Source organism: Ammospiza nelsoni, chromosome 9 (assembly GCF_027579445.1).
Source record: "Ammospiza nelsoni isolate bAmmNel1 chromosome 9, bAmmNel1.pri, whole genome shotgun sequence".
Classification (NCBI taxonomy): Eukaryota; Metazoa; Chordata; class Aves; order Passeriformes; family Passerellidae; genus Ammospiza; species Ammospiza nelsoni.
The window spans coordinates 12,712,145-12,726,684 of record NC_080641.1 but is presented as its reverse complement, the minus strand read 5'-3'; the positions used below and the strand labels follow the sequence as shown (position 1 = coordinate 12,726,684).

The window sequence follows — 14,540 nt, the reverse complement described above, 5'->3', positions numbered from 1 at the left end:
GCGCCCGGGGCCGGGGCAGCGCGGGTCAGGGGCGGGGTGGAGCCCCCCATCCTCCACTCCCCCGCTCCCCTTTCCATTCCCTTATTTCTCGTATGCCGACCCCCCTGCCCGCCGCCTCCGGGCGATGTTTTATTCATGGCCCGGCGGGCTTTGTGCGGAGCGGGCTCGCCGGGAGCGCCGGACCCGCGGCCGCGGCGGGGAAATGGCTGCGGGTGGGCGGCTCGGAGCCCCCCCGGCGCTGCCGGGCCGTCGCCGTCGCCACCGGGGGGCTCGGCTGCGGCTGCACGGCCGGGGCGGGAGCGAGCCCTGCCAGCCGCTCTCCGACGGGTTTGTACGTATAGCTGCGTGTCCATATCCGTGTCTATTTACGTTCTTTTTCGATGCTCGGCAGCAGAGTATTGCAACACCGGGCGCACCGTGCGCCGGGCGGCACTTACACCATCGCCGAGTTAACTGTAGATGTCAGACTGTGCTTGCTCTGGGGTGATGTCAGATTGGTAATAACGCGCAGAAATGGGGATTCGGTGCGGACAGAGCGTGATGGAGCCGGCGCGGACAGAGCCGGCGGAGCCGCTCCGCTCCCGGCGCACGGCCTGCTGCGGGGGCAGTGCCCCGGTGCGGGCGGAGCGTGGGGGCACGGCGATAATTGGCAATTATTTGTGGGGAGCTGCGGACTCGGAGGAGCAGATATTTATGCCTGGAGCGGAGATACTTGGCTGGTTTTGCCTTACAAAGGTATTCAGGCGTGTTTTGGTTAGAGAGTCGGCTGATGCCTGTCTTGTCTGCCAGTTGTGCCATAAGGCAGCCTCCTCGGCTATCATCAGTCCAGAGGAGGAATTCTGTTGTGTGCTGTGGAAAGCTGGCTGTGATCAATAGGCAGTGTAATGTTAGCTCCTGATACCGCCTCTTGATTTCTCTCAAGCTGATCATGGACCAGTGAACTAAAGCTGAGAGATGCTGAAACACATCCCTTACCTTAGTCAGTTCCCCATTCGCTTGCCCTTCGCTTTCCCTACACCCTGGTTGCTTGGATTTTTATGGGAAGATTCTGATTCTGGGCCTGTTCAAAGAAATCCGTGTGTTTTGATTTTGCTTGTCTAACTTGCTGTTTAATAATGGCTGTGAGGCTGAAGATCCCCGTGCCCAGGGGCTGTAGGGGTATTTGTCCTTCCGTACAAGCGAAGTTAACCAATACTGCTTGATGCTGTTTAACCTTGTATTATCTTAGGTGTCATATGATGAGACAGCTTGATTTGTTTAAGGCTTTGTGATGATGCAATGCAATAATAATTATAAATCTTCTCATTGTCTGAAGAATCTTTAAATACTACTCTGTCTTGGGAGGTACTTCATGTGTGTTTATTCCCAAGAGGCATGGGCATGGACGAGCAGATGATATTAATCACGTTCATTTCGGGGTGGGAGCAGTTTGGCACAGGTGCTTTAAGTTGTAATTTATGGGTGTGATGTCATGTGCTAGATAAGCTTTCATAGGATCTTGCCGTGTAAATTACAGCCTTTGTTTATGTACGTGCAATTTCATGTTTTGGAAATCCACGCTGTATGGTTTGCTCGAGAGCCTGCGCTGAGCTGTGAGCGAGCTCCAGCAGAATGTGCTTCAGTTGTGCAGTGGAACTCAGGGCTTGGGAACATTTTGCTTTGCCTTGTGCTCCCAGCCCGCTCCAGGTGTGAATGTGCCCCGTGGCATCTGCGTGCTGTGATGTGTCTGGTGGTTGGCTGTGAAAGCAGTGGCCAGGTACTTGGTTTGTTTTGTTCTTTCTCCACGATCTGGTCTGGTCCGTTTTTGAGAAGAAGCAGGGTGCTGAAATTACTGACTTCAACTAATGTGTGCTGGAGAGAGCAGCTTGGTTATTTCAGGCTGCTGTGGTTTGTTATGCAATCAGATTAACAAAGGTTGAAATGATCATTCAGCCTTGGGTAAACACGATCTATAGAACAGCGTGGATTAGGGCAGCTGTTTACATCGGGCAGATCTGCTGCACTTAGCGTGTTGCAAATACTGGGTGGAAACACAATGAGTGGACACAGTAATGTACTAAACAAATTTTCAGCAATCTCTTTGGGATTATGATGTACTTACTATCGATTGTCAGTGCTCCAAGAGCTTCTGCAGCGCCTTAGGTGCTGCCTGCACGCATGGGCAAACTTACTTTTGGCTTCATTTAGTTGACAACTCAAGGCCTCGTGGAAATCTTTGTGCACAGCCGCTGGTGCCTGGGGTGCTGTGCAGCCTCTGGGCTACTGCAGTCCAGGGCTTGGGTCAAGCAAGCTGACTGATGCTCAACTGGAAGCTTCCTGAACTAAACAAAAAATACAATTCCAGCCATGTTTGCTGAAGCTGGCAGCCCCTCAACTGGTCCATTATTAGTTGGCTGTTTCTTGTCACTGTTGTGGCGGTGGCATTGCTGCAGGAGAGGTTCTCAGGGCTTGTCTCCCTGAATCTGCTCAGCAAGCAGGCAATGACACGCAGGCATTGCCACCGTGCTGGAGGTGGCAGGAGCTGAGAGGGAAGGGGCAGGCTGGGATGTGGGGAAGTATCCAGAGTGTGGGGAGGAGAGGGAGGTATTGGTCAGCACAGACCTCTCCATAGGTGTGTGCTGGGTCCCCCATCTGCAGCTGCACCATGGTGGGCTCGCCTGGGCTCTGCTGCTCCAGGAGGGCAACTTGTTCTGAAAATATAGGGTGTGATGGCATCAAATGTTTGGGGGAAGGGAGGAGTAAGCAACTCCTGCAGTCAGTTTTCCAGAGGCCTTTGTGTTGGTGTGGAGCCTGAGCCTTCCAATCTTCCCCTCATTCAGGGAAAGGTAAGGGACCCTCGAGGATCCTGCTTTTCCATCCTCTAATCTAGCAGGGGATGAAACAGGGCTACATTTTGAATACATGCCCAAAAATACTCCAGAGTTTATTATTATTGTTATTTATTTCCTTGCTGGCTGTGTTTAATTCTATATAACCAGGTATGTAATTGCAAAGGGATTTCACAGGCACTTGCAAATGTCTATCACAGTGCCGCTGGCTACTCTATGTGCTGCATAACATTTGTGATAAATGTACCCAGGCACATTTTGGGTACACTGGAATCCAAAGAGGTACTTCAGGGAATAGGTAATGCTATTAAGGCTGTGTTGTAGGATGTTCAGAGGAGGCAGTGTGGAATGTGATATGCAGTCAGTCATGTTAAGGCTATTTCTTTTACTGGTACAAGTTTACTTCAGCTCTGATTTATTAACAGGTTGCTCTCCTGTCATCTTCAATCTTGTGAATGAAGTAAGAGCAGTTAGTCTCTGTCAGACTAGAGGTCCGTCTGGCTCGGTAGCTCCTCTGATGGGACCACTCCCAGGTGCATAGAAAAACTGGAACAGTGCAGTTCTCCTCCTGCTAAACCCTTGTAGCAGTCACCACCCTAGGAGACCTTTGGGGTGGCAGCTCCAGGGAGGAATTAAACTATGTTTAATAGCTACTGATGGATTGTCTTCTCTAAAAAAAATGTCTTAATTAGTTTTGAAAAACTTCATGACATTAGTGTTCAGAACCTCCTGTGCTGGGGAACCCAGTCTGAAAAGGATTTTTTATTTTCATTTTACAGTTTCATCTGAATTCTAGAAGAATATATTTCTTTTTATATTTTCACACAGAAATTAACTCTATGTAGGGATGCTAAGTGATCTTAGAAGGTGAGTGAAGATGACTGCTTTATATTTGTGGTGAGGTATAATCCCAGCCCTGTTTGCAGTCACATTTCATGCACAGGTACCATTATGGCTGTCAGATTTAGGTGACTGCATGCAAAAAATGTTCAAATACAAGACGTGATTTCTGCAGCTGTGCATCCTTGACATAGATTGGGGTGAGTCTCAGCTCAGAAATACTCAGATGACAAAAGAGTTGCTGCAAGCAACATTGTTGGAAGATTTACCAAAGTAAATCTTAGCAAGGGATCTGGTGCCACGTTTTAGGACATGAGTGAGAATGCAGAGAACAGAATTCAACAGTTGTTTTAAAGAGCTTGAAGCTAAGTAATACAGATTCCACTAAGTGCTGCATGATGCAGAAAAAGCAGTAACTCAGTCTCTGAACTGTTCTATAGATTGGCTTCCACCGCACCATCCTCTAACATTTCAAGAATAGACGGGTGGTAACAAAGTTGTGGTTTAAATTCCACTTTTTCTTTGTGTGGCACAGAAGCAGGATCGTTTGGCTGTTAATTGACCTACAGTATTTATTTTTGTGCTTGTGGTTCAGGAGTCTGTCTGGGTTGCAGGAGTCCTCTGGGTCACAGACTTCTGGATACTGGTGGTAAAGTTGTGTTTGGCTTATTAAAATGAGCTCTTCAAATGTTGGTAATTTATTCAGAATCATACAAAGGGTATCCTGAGCTGGAAGGGACCCATCAGGAGCATGGAGTCCAACCCTGTCCCTGCACAGATACCCCTCCAGTCCCTGTGCATCCCTGGGAGCGTTATTAAAACACTCCTGGAGCTCTGGCAGCCTTGGGGCTGTGCCCATTCCCTCGGAAGCTTGGGCAGTGCCCTTATTGTGGTGGCTTCTGAAATCCTGTTGATAAAAAAGGGTAGAATTTTCATGTTTCTAAAACAAATATAAATTCTTGGTCTTGTCATTTCTACTACTTTTCCACCCTTAAGCCTGTAAACTTATGATTAAAGTGGGTGGAATTTCAGCCTGATGGTTTACAGGGTGGGATAATAGTAGAGACTGACCAGACAAATGTTTTGTTTTAAAAATAGAGAGGCTTACATAATGATGCTATACACAACAACAGTGTATGGATATGGATAAGATCTCTGGAGCTGTGTTAATCCAACAGCATCCCTTGCCTACATGTCTGCTGTTGCTTGCTTCAAAGGAAGGTAATTCTGGAGAGAAGAGATGCCAGTGCCAAGTGATTTAACTGCAGTGTTGATCCAGTCCTGAGCAGACTTCAGGCAAGGCTCTGGGTTAGAAGTTTGGAGAAACAGGTTTTTAAACCATTGTGAGCTCCTAATTTGTCACCTGAATGAGAGAAAATGATTCTTCCTCTTTTTTTTGTGGAGCCCTGTCTGTCTCTTGGTGTTTTGAGTTGTTTACAGAGATTCATGTCTTAATGTGTGGCATGTGGTTAGGAAATCTGAGGCCCTGTTTTGGAGAATAAAAAAAACCAAACCAGTGAATGTGTCTGAAAGCATCAGAATGGGCTTACAGACTTTCCTCTTGCTATGAAAGTGGCCTCAGTTTCTTCTCCTTCTGTTTCTGTATCTCTAGGAGAAAGGCACGGGCTTTATCTGTCAAGTTTGGAAAAAGATAAAGAGCAAGTTCACTTGAGATATGTATTTAATAGGGAAAATTTCCCAGGATCTATATATACAGGTGGGCATTTTCCGAAAAGTATGTTAGGTGTTGAGGCCATAAAAATGTTCCTGCTAACCAAAATTCTAGCCCTGAATGTATCTATAAATACCATAGCCTTACCCCTTTGGCTCTGTGAAATTATATGTAGCTGGAATAATTTCATACATCAGGACATAAAAGGACCTTGGTGAACTTGTGCTTTTATAATAAACAAGAAGTAGTTTATCTAGGTTGCCCAGTTTATTCACACAAAGACAGCTCTTTACTCGGGGAGGGGGAGGTACTACCTCTTAGACTTTCCTCCTTAGGATTTTTATCTCATCCTGTCCCAAGATTTTTTAAATAAAAGCAAAACAACTTTAATGTTTATTCATTTGGACAGACAGAGCTCTGCGTTTTGGAGTCATGGCTAATTAGATTTGTGGAGCCTGTGCAGTTTTGAATATTGGGCAGGGAGGTTGTTTTTGCAGGAAGACACCGAGGAAGGAACGCGTTGCTTGTGCTCCCTTCTTACAGTGGCAGCAGCACTTTCCATGCCCTGTGCACTTTCATGATGTCGGTGTGCTGTTCCTGGGGAAGCAGGCTTGGTGAAGTTCACCTCTGTGTTTGAAGAATTCCTTTTAAATTGCTATTCAGTAAAGCTCTGAGTAGCAGACATTTGCACTTCTCCAGTGGAAAACAGTCTGAGGGAAGAATCGGCTGGTAAACCAAAACAAATGCTGTCTTTCTAAGGGCTGGCAACATTCTGCTTCAGCTTGGAGGGATGACTAAGATGTTTCTCTGCTCTGGCAATATCCACTTAAGATCCTGCTGCTTCATTTCATATACAGGCCTGCTCACTCCAGCTGCATCTTGAAGGGAGCACAGCTGACGTGCAGCAAATGCACTGCCAGGCTGACTGCAGTAAATGCACTGCCAATGTGCAGGAGCTGCTCTTTTGTTAGCAGTGCCTGTGCCCAGCTCCAGGGCGTTCTCTGAGCTAGGCTGTTTCAGGCTGTGGTTTGGGCTGCTGAGCATGGCCAGCCATGTGATGCTGAAGGACAGGCTGCTGCTCCTCTCCTCCCAGTGCAGCCTATGTGCGTGCAGTAGTTGTGGTCTGGTGGATGCCCAGGGGCTCAGCTTTCCCTTCTGAGCCTTTATTTTGTGCAGGAATCTGAAATAGCAGAGCTGAAGCTGCTGAATAAGCCAGACTGAATCCAGAGGAGCAGATCTGGCTCTCCCCTTCGTCTGCCACAGAAATGTGGAGAGGAGAAACTCCTGCGAGTACTTCAGGGAATTGTTTGATTAGTGCGTGAAGGGAAAGCCAGCCAGGGTTTTCTAATCCCATCTCTATTCTTTTTACCATTCAAAACTAATGGATAGAATTGTTTTTTCTTATGATTTATGTTATTAAATTGCTCCCTAGTTTTCAGGTGTGGGAGTCTATCAGCCAGGGCTGCTGAAATTAAAATCAAAACCTCATGATGAACAAGCTCCTGAGATGATCTCATTTAATAGTAAGAGGGAGCTGTATTCTTTCTGCTTTGGTCATGTTGGATAAGGTGTACCTTTGAGATTAAAAAGTCCTGATGCTCATGGGAGGAGGGGGAGTGCTTCCTTCTTTTGTCTCCAGCATTGCAGCAGAGATGCTAATTAAGTACCAAACAAATTGGATTTGGGCAAGTTTGCCTTTGCTATGGCAGTGAAAATGTTTTGTTTGGTAGAGCTGCGCAAATTACACCAGCAGGCATTCACACAGAGATAAATCAGCCCGTGGCTGCCCCAAATCTTCCTGCTTCAGTCGGCAGGAACATGCCGGAGGAGCTTTGGGGATGGCAGGAGTCAGCGAGCATGTTCTGGAGCAGATTGCGTAGGGGCACAGCCCCGAGCAAAGACGTCACAGCGAGGAGTGACTGTGCTGCCAGCACAGAGAGCCTCTGTCAGCGGGACAGGCAGCTCCAAATGTGGGGCTGCTCTGCTGCTCTTCCCCAACAACAGGGCTCGGAGCTGGGTTTTCCTGCAACTACCATTCTGAGCTGTTTTGTGAAAAATCAGATATTAAAACGTGGAATAAGAGATGTCAGGCTCAGTAAAAACGTTTAGGAGAATAAGGAACGCTCAGCCTCGTGAAGCTGCATTTAGTTGTACATTTATTTGAGGATTTTTTACAAGCATAATGGAAAATTATGCACTCGACTCTTCTCAGAGTTGCTGTGGGATTCAGGGGACCTAATTTCCCTAAGACTATGAAAATCCCAGGCTTTGCCATGTAATTTTTGTTTGCCTTTACACTTCTGCGCTAGTCTTTGAGCCTTCTTTCATCCACAGCAAATGCTTGGGTGCCGCAACAGAAATGGTTTGAAAGTCAATGATTTGAGAGAAAAAGGGCTGGAGCTTCTTAGATGTCTGGGGACTGGATGAAGTAGGATTAATCTGGCATTAAGACAGAAATTTGTGAGAGAAGCGTGGTCAAGTGACTGGCTGGAGAGAGGGGGGATTCATGAAGTCGAAGTCACTTCTTCAGCCAAAGGGGGGATCAGGCTGATACATTTCTGATGGGGTGTTTTGCCTGGCCTTTCCCACAGACTCTGGGTAGCTGTCACATACTTTCTCTGCATTTATTTGGCATTCTGAGAGATCATGCCTTAACAAAAGACTCTCAGAGCGAGCAGCTTTCCAGAAGGTCATTGGAAATTTAATGCTACAGTGAAATGAGGTTTGTGAGTTACCTGTAACACAAATAACAGTGCTGACGAGTTGCTTTTCAATTATTAATTCTTGTACAGTAAGCTGTGGCCATTAAGATGGGTTGTCTATGCAAAGTGGTTCCATAAAATGCAAATTATTAGCTTCTATGTGGGTCAGAAAACATTGCATACTTGGTGTAACTTGTAGTTAAATAGTCTCCTTTGCTAAGCAAATAATTTAAGCACTGGTTACTCTCAGCATCGTCAAAAACATACATGAGTTCTTGCTGAGTGTAAATAAAAGGGTTTCAGCTTTGAATGATGACTGCAGGATTTGGCTTAAAAGCTATTTTTGGGCCACGGGCACAGCCCAAAGCCGGGGGACGTATGTGGCTCTGCTCCTGGAATGGCGTCAGGATGGAGGATGACTAAGTCACCCCTGCAACTTCCTGCTTGCTCCAGAAAGGTGGTGATTTATTGCAGCTCTGTGTCAGCAGTAAATCGCTGTCCACCCGCGCTGATTCAGCCACCCAACTTAGCTGGGAGTTAGGGCTGTGCCCTGGCTCCTTCCACCCAGCAGCTGCCGGGTGGGGACGAGGCCATCGCCCTTCCTGCCCCGTGTCCGTAGGGCCAACCAGGCCCTGACTCCTGTCCTGGTGCAAATGCGGGACTGGTATGGCGTTCCTGCCCACTGAGGGAAGACTGGCTGGGCAAAACCTCAGGGCCTTGGGTTTCTGAAGGTGCTGAGGTTGAAGCAGTAGCAAATGTGGCTCCTTCCCACCCCGCAGCTGCCGGGCTAGGGACAAGGCCATTGCCCTTCCTGTCCCATGTCTGTCAGGGCCAACCAGACCCTGATTCCTGTCCTGGTGCAGACATGGGATTGGGATGGTGTTCCTGCCGTGGGATTGGGATGGTGGTCTTGCCCAGTCAGGGAAGATTGGCTGGGCAAAGCCTCAGGGCTTTGGGCTTCTGAAGGTGCTGAGCTTGAAGCAATAGCAAATGTGGCTGCTTCCAGCCCAGCAGCTGCCAGGCTGGGGATGAGGCCATCACCCTTCCTGCCCTGTGTCTGAGCACCAGCCAGGCCCTGACTCCTGTCCTGGTGCAGATGTGGGATCGGGATGGTGTTCCTGCCCACTGAGGGAAGATTGGCTGGGCAAAGCCTCAGGGCTTTGAGCTTCTGAAGATGCTGAGCTTGAAGTGATAGCAAATGTTGCTCCCTCCCAGCTCCTTCCCACCCAGCAGCTGCCAGGCTGGGGATGATGCCATTGCCCTTCCTGCCCAGTGTCTGTGAGGGCCAGCCAGGCCCTGACTCCTGTCCTGGTGGAAATGCAGGATTGGGATGGCATTCCTGCCCAGTCAGGGAAGATCGGCCAGGCAGAGCCTCAGGGCTTTGGGCTTCTGAAGGTGCTGAGGTTGAAGCAATAGCAAATGTGGCAGAATCAGCACATAGCGATGTTGCTGCTTGGGGAAAAATTGTTCCAAACCCTTCCAGGCCCTGCCCTGGCTTTCCTTTGTAGGCAGAACAGGTTGGGCAGCAGCACAGGGCTAGGGAGGCTACACAAAACAAGGGGAGTTCACTGAAGATGTTCACTAGATGTATCATGTTGAGGGCTCATGTTTTTCTGAGGTTTACAATGCCTCTAGTGCATAAGGACAGATTTCTCTGCTCCTGTTGTAGATGAGTAAGGCAGGTAGTTGTTCTACTGCTGCCTTTTCCCTCCTACCTGCCCTCCAAAACAAACCCAAGGTGCAAACCCACACCAGTCTAAAGACCTGCTTTTGAAATAAAACACTTCATTTGAGGTACAGGAATGACCTGGCTGTGATGAAGACTGATGGCAATGCCTCCTCTCTTCTCTTCCACCCTGCTCTCCCAAGAGCTGCTGCTATCCTGGGAAAGGACATGAAGAACCCACTTGCTAGCTTTTGTCGTCACAGCCCTTATCTCTTTAGTGGAGTGTAAATAACCAGGATAATTGTTGTGTTCCTGTATGTTTTATGCCCTAAGCCAAATGCAGAAGAAACAACTCTTTTCTGGGGCGTTTTTGCATCATCCTGTGCTTTGAAAAGGCACAAACAGGCTGTTGTTGACCACAGTCAGTGTCAGCTGCTTCCCGAGGTGTCTCTGGCCAAGGCAAGTTTTGATGCAGTCCTGGGAAGAGGCGGAGGTGGGAGGGAAGATCCCAGGTGAATTAACTATGCCATAAGGATAAGGAAATTATCCCCCAAAATCACTGAGCTTTCCTAGAGTATGAGGTCAGCTCTGCTTTTGATCTTGGTTGTGACTGAATATCCTCAGGAATAAAAACTGCAGGTAAGAGTGGAGGCAGCTCTGAAGACTTTTGGTTTTCTGTTTCATAGTTGCTACCTGGTGAATGGTGCTGCCTGGTTTGCTGATGGATTCTTTTAATTGGTAACCTCTCTGCTTTCTTAAGTGTTCAATTTCCCATTCTTCTTTTCCTCCTCTATAATTTTCCATTCCTTACCTGCTATCATCTCCCCTAACATGTCATGAATTTTTGTGTTGAAATGGTTTTATTGCTTTCAAAAATACTAAATGTGACTGGGTGTAAAAATGAAAGTAGCAGGTGAGCTTCAGCCTGCTGCTTCAGTGCCAGTGAAACCAAACTCTGTGAGCTAGCACCCATATCCATAAGGTTTTTTCCAGGTGCAGACTGAGCTGTGGGAATGCTGACCAATGCTGAGGGGGAAGAACCCCAGCACTGGAGGAGTGCAGAGACCTTCAGACTGCAGGACTGGTTCTGGGCCTTGATTTAAATGGCAAAGGAGGGATGGAAAGCAGAAGATGGGAATGACTTTGGCCCTTAAGGCACAGTGTGCCTGTTGGTGGTAAGGGTTGGAAGCTGTCTCCAGTCTCCTGTTCCTCATCCCTATCTGGTCATTAGCCACCAGGCTGAGTAGGTTGAAAGATTCGAGGTGCTCTAGAACAAAGTTTAAAACTGATGGAAATTACAGTGGGCTCAGGGGCAGTGCCGTGGACCTTCAGTTGTTTGTGGTTACCTGGAAGTGTAGGAGTGCTGTGTGCATCTGTCTTTGGCAGTTCCCCTGGTTTCTCTCCTGTTTGCTGCTTTGTTCTAGGGAAAATTGAGGAAAAAAGAGAACAAGCATGCACTGGTAAAAGAGCTTCAAAGCCTGTGATAATGGGGAGAACATATATGTGCTTCCAGATATTGCTGGACTAGGAGAAAAACGACATGGGGGTAGGGAATGGTGCCCTGGGATGGGAGTTGGGAGACCACAGCTTGTTTTCCTAGGGGGCTGTGGAGCTGCTGTGGTGGGAGTTGCCCAGCCAGGCTCTCTGCAGCCACAACAGTGTCTTTGTGGTAAGGCTCTGATCTTGTTCTGTGCTTTGCTATCACAAAAGTAAAAACTGGTTCTTTTTCTCGCCTTTGAAGTGTTTTTGTTTGTTTTTTTTTGATCCAGAGTAAAATCTGGATTATTTTTCAAAATCCTTTGATCAACTTGAACCTCAGTATCTTAATTCTGTTCCCATTATAGATTTGCTTGTCAAATACTATTTTTAAGGTCAGCATTACGACAGAGAGTATTTCTTCTTGCAACGTATGACAAGTACTAATGCTCAGAGTGCAGTCCTGGGGCTGGGGTGTGCATCCCTATTTCCTGATGTTTTCTGAAGCTTCACCTGCCTCCGCAGGGCGAAGGCAGTGCTGATGGACTGCAGGGTTGCATTGCCAATAACTGTAAACAGCCATTCTGACTCACTGCTCCTGGAAGACAGATCTATAGTCATATATTGTGGCTATGTTAATTTGTTTACAAATAGGAAAATTTGTATAGATGAAGTTTAGCACATGTCTTTCTGGTTGCCCTCTTTAGAAGGTGTATGGCTCCCCTGAACATCTGGTGTTTGGTTGTCCCCCAACTTCAGCTCCCACCACCCTTCTGCTGTCCCTACCTACCTCATACAGACTGGAATCTTTAGGTACCTTGGGCTTAGCATGCATTAAAAATAGACTTCTAGGAAGAAGTTCAGGGTAATGGTTGGCCACCATGATGCCCAGCAAAGGAGATTTCCCAGATGTTCATAGCATGGCCTGGGTTGGAAGGCACCTTAAAGATTATATCATTCCAACCCCTGGAATGACAGGGACACCTTCTGCTAGACCAGGTTGCTCCAAGCCTCATCTGGCCTGGCCTTGGGTATTTCATTTTGGCTGACTCTTCATTTTGGGGTTAAGGCAGAGCCTGAGCATGTTGTGTTTGGGTTGTCACCATCCAGAGCTGGTATCAGTAACCAGAAAAATTACATAGAGAGTGGGAGTATAATGTTCATAAATGTAATGAACAAGGAGGTGGCAAGGTGGAGTGCTAAGATGGAATGTGAAGAGCTAAACAGCTGATGGCATGAGGCTGGAAACGTGAGCAGGAGAAACTGAGGCACAGCCTAGCAAAACCAGCAGGAGGCACTTGGTGTAAGACATTGTGTAAGGGCTCACGTGTGCTTTGCATTGCTGTCCCAAGGTGTGTGGTCAGGGGCAGAAGTGATCAAATGCTTCTTTCTCCTATCCTTTATATGGTGTGTGTTATGAATGAAAACTTTGAGTGAGTGCTCAGGGCCAGAGCTGATTTCTGTAGGCTGCCATGGCTTTGTGTTGGTTTTCTTCATAGTGCACTCTTCTCTTCTAATGGGTGACATAGAGTTGGGCTGGATCCAGACAGAAGATTTGTCACTGGAATCATGCTGAACAGCACCACTAGGTATGGGCAAGGCAGAAGAGGAAAAATTCAGTCAGGGTTTTTCTTCAATTCTGCAATACTAAAGACCATCCAAAAAGCTTATAAATATTCCAGTTGTGGTCTGCAGTGATTCTGCTTAATGTGCTTTACTGATCTTCCTGTCATCTCTTCCATAGGGAAATGTTAATATTCCACTTAGGAGCAGTATTTCTTTTGATCTCTGACTGCACCCCTAGTTTGTTCCCTAAACCATCTCTCTTTCTACCACAAACCACTTAGATAACTGGTGTTACAGCAAAATAATCACCACTTGTGTTAGTTCCCTGATTCTCAGTGGTGCTGCTTTGTATTCTGGGATTTGATTGCAAAACAGACAAGTAGATAAGTAATTAAAAGGCAAAGCAACAGCAGCAAGAAGAAAAAGAAACTGCATTTGATTAAAATCCGTTTTACTGTGGTACCTTAACTGTAGCTAATTGAGTGTGTGTTTTTGGGGGAGGAGTGAGGGTATAGGTGAAATTTAATGGATAAACTTGGGATGGGGTTGATGGAAGAAATCAGTGTCATTGTGGGCACACTGTTGGGAAAGAGGGAGCACTAGCTGGCTGTGGGAATACAGAGATTTGTGATTCCAGTAGCTTTGCCTGGTTAAAGGCCCTGCTCTGTAGATGGAGGCTTTGGTATTTCTGTTTTTTGTCCCCACCCGTGCTGTGTGGTGTTGCAGTGACCTGCAAAAGCCAGAGCAGCACCGTGCAGTTTCATGTTGCCACTTGTGCTGGCACACAGGATGTTTGACAGGAGAGGTCCTGGCAGGACACCAAGGAACAAGAGCTGGCTTGTCAGCAGAGGTAGTGGAGGGAAGGCACAGAGGTAAGGGATGTGCAGCAGGGCCTGGTGTCCAGGACAAAGAGCTCCAGTGCTGGTTTTGGGCAGGAAACCTCATGTGTGTGCTATCTGCAAAGTCTTAGGCAACCTAAAGTTGTTCCATGGTGGTCTTCTTTATTGGCTTAAAACTTTAAGGTGTTTCTAAAAAGCTCTTAAGAAATTCCTTGGTTAATTTTGCTTCCAAGCCAAAAAGCTGTTCTTCTGGAGTTTCCTTTCTCCAGCACTGACACCATTTCCCATTTCCTCTTCTTAAATTTCCCCCTACCACATTACCAGTTGTATTATGTTGGTGCAAGGAAACCCCAGATGAGATCAGGTGTTGTTCTGGGAAGTGCAGTCGTGCCTTTCAGCAACGAGTTTGGTTTTCCAAAGCTCACAAGGTGGGGAAGAGGGAAGGAATGAGGAAATGGACAGGAGAGCCCAATAGATGTGGTGGTCAGTCCATGCTGACTTGCTGCTTTGTGCTTCCTACAACTTTAGTTACTCTTTGAGGAGAGAAGAGTTGCCCCTGTACTTGAGCTGGGGTAGGAGGGAGGGTTACTACCTGATGGTTTTGTATTCTACACCCCATTTCCCACCTATCTGCTTTTGGTTTCCCTTGGGTGCAGGATGAAATGGACTTCACAGACTGGATGTAGTTGTTGGGAATAACTGTACTGTCTACTCACCTTTAAAGTCTTGGGTGAGCTTGTGTGGTCAGTGTAGGATGGCTGGGGGCATTGGGGGATTCCAATGAAGGCTTCCTAAGGAAGGAATTGCTTCTTTCTTTGTTTCTCTGCATCCCCAGCTGTTTTTGGGATGACAACAGTTTGGGAAAGCAAAGGAATATAATGAAAGTTTGCCATCAAATTTGAAAATGAAAAAGACTGTCTCTTCCATGGATATAAGAGCAGAGGGATGGAA

The 14,540-nt window shown here is 47.1% G+C and overlaps 1 protein-coding gene across 1 annotated transcript in view; it reads left to right on the top strand.

Annotated features, from left to right (window-relative positions):
- Positions 1-14,540, top strand: part of C9H1orf21 (chromosome 9 C1orf21 homolog) — a 101,888-nt gene that overhangs the window by 143 nt on the left and 87,205 nt on the right. The window lies entirely within an intron of this gene.